The sequence below is a fragment of the Solanum stenotomum genome, chromosome 8 (assembly GCF_019186545.1).
Source record: "Solanum stenotomum isolate F172 chromosome 8, ASM1918654v1, whole genome shotgun sequence".
NCBI lineage: Eukaryota > Viridiplantae > Streptophyta > Magnoliopsida > Solanales > Solanaceae > Solanum > Solanum stenotomum.
The window spans coordinates 59,371,370-59,373,673 of record NC_064289.1 but is presented as its reverse complement, the minus strand read 5'-3'; the positions used below and the strand labels follow the sequence as shown (position 1 = coordinate 59,373,673).

At 33.3% G+C, this 2,304-nt stretch overlaps 1 pseudogene; it reads right to left on the bottom strand.

The window, feature by feature from the left end:
* Positions 1-372, bottom strand: part of LOC125873991 (protein TRANSPORT INHIBITOR RESPONSE 1-like) — a 5,396-nt pseudogene extending 5,024 nt beyond the window's left edge.
* Between the last annotated feature and the right edge of the window lie 1,932 nt (positions 373-2,304).

The following is a 2,304-nucleotide window of genomic DNA, read 5'->3' as shown; positions in this document are numbered from 1 at the left end:
TCAATATTTACTCTATACAGGCAATATTTAGTGTGAATTTGAAGAGCTATCCTTGAGGAATATCGTATGAAAATTGATGTTATCTATGTGACCAAATACTTCATCTAAATTTATCAGATACTTGTTATCTTCTACGGAAAATATTCAAATAACATATTAAACGATGGAAAAATGATCCAAATATACCCTTGTAGTATAAGATTTAGAGCTAATACGCCGACCGATTATTTTTTTAAAAATGGCCTAATTATAGCCCTGTCATTACACAACAGGCTCAAATATGCCCTTTTCGACTAACCGAAGTGAAAAAATTGAGTGACATACCACTGAGTTGTTTGCTTCCCCTTTCTCTCGTTGTCCTTCATTTTCCATGACTCTTTAAGTTTCTGAGGTATAAAAAGATGCATAAAATTTCATAGCATAAAACTTGTATAAATTTTTGCAAATATAAATAAGTCAATTATTTTCTACTCCAATAAGAGATGCAAGTAGCAAAAATAATTTACTAATTATTATTAGAGACACACCTTTTTACTTGATGAAAAATGTGAGATGGCTGCTCTTTCCAACAAATTATTAGCTTGATAAAAGAAGCTGGAAATTTGTATGGAGGAGAAGATAGAGAGTAAAGGGGTGGGTTAATAGGACACCAAAAAATATGTTTGAACTAGTCAAGTTTGGAATCTACTCAATTTCTAGTTGATATTCAGAAAATAGTTCATTTGAGACTTTCATCAATCACATTGTTGACATTATTCAGCATCTCTTCCCAGATTTTCAACCAATTGGACTCTTTTGTGGGATCGTGCACAATTTATACTCTTGCAAATCCGGACTAACATGTAACCTATGCTCAATTTATGTGGCAATTTTTTTTAATCGATCCCAAAAAGAATGAGACACCTATTTTGTTGGTTTTCAATCAGCAAAAATGGGTGTCCATCATAACTATACGTTTGCTTAACTGCATTCATTTGTTTTATCAGACATACATCAAACAATCAATTTTTTAAGAAAAAACGGATAATGCACAAGTAGCCTACACTATCACCAAAATCTCAAAATTAAGGTCCTATTATCCCTAAACCCATCTTTTTATAATTTTGTACACCTTTTTAGTTTACGTGTCATCCAAATATCTCTCACGCACCTCAACTACATGGAGTCATGGAGTGTGCCACGTAAGCTAGAAGGTGTACAAAATTACAAATAAAATGAATTCAGGAGATAATAGGACCTTAGTTTGATTAAGGTGTGTCTTTGAAATTTCGGTCATAGTCTAGGAGGGTCCAACTTTCTTGCTAAGTAAGGCGACTGGGTTGAAACTACAATTTTTATTCTTTCTCTACTGTATACACATACACACACACATATATATATATATACTAGATGTATGTTGCCCGTGCGCACACGGGAGGGCCCAACATATACCTGCGTTTGAAAACATTATGGTGTAATGCAAATTTAAAAGTTTTGTAGGATATATATAGTGTATTAACATTCATCACTTCACTATTTATCCACATAAATGCATGATATTTACCAATTACATATTACACAATACAACTATATAAGCAGGTATTGGCAAGAGGCAAAATAGCAACATTGTAGTCATCTAGTTCTGCGCAGCTATCACTGTAGTTGAGTGACGATGCACGTGTTCGCATAATACCTGTGGAGGATTTGTTGAAAAAGGAGAATTATATTGTTTAAATAGTGAATGTAGAGAGTGTAGTAGTAATAGTAAAGATTGGTTAGTTGTGTCACTTACCTTCGTAAAGCATTGGTGTTGAAATCTAGTTTTCCCAACTTCACAGTTCTGCATCTCCCTCCCCCCTTGTTGTGTGCTAAGATGACTCTTTACAATCTCCACTGTCTAAAATCAAGTAATCTTTAGAGCTACACCGACAAAGGTCGAGGAGACTAAACATATTCAAAAGCAATAATCAGAATCACACCGATTGAAACCTGAAAGAAAGCAATAAAAATCAACAAATTGGTTTAAACAATTACATAAAAATTTAATCTAGGAACAACTAAAAGTAAAAGTTGATTTTACAAATTGATCACTTCACTTTAGTACTTTAAGTTTGATTTATATGAAATACTTTTCGATTGCAAATTTAGTTATTTCTGTTTGATTAATTAACTAAGGCAAAAGGTGAGGTGCTTTTGTTTTGTCGCAAGACTCGTCCAATGCCGTAGCTAGTTAGAGAAGGCCAGGGGTCTATTTTAATGGTTTCACACGCAAAGGGGGAAATGAATTTTAATAGGCAATTTATGTAACAGAGAAACAATAAACTT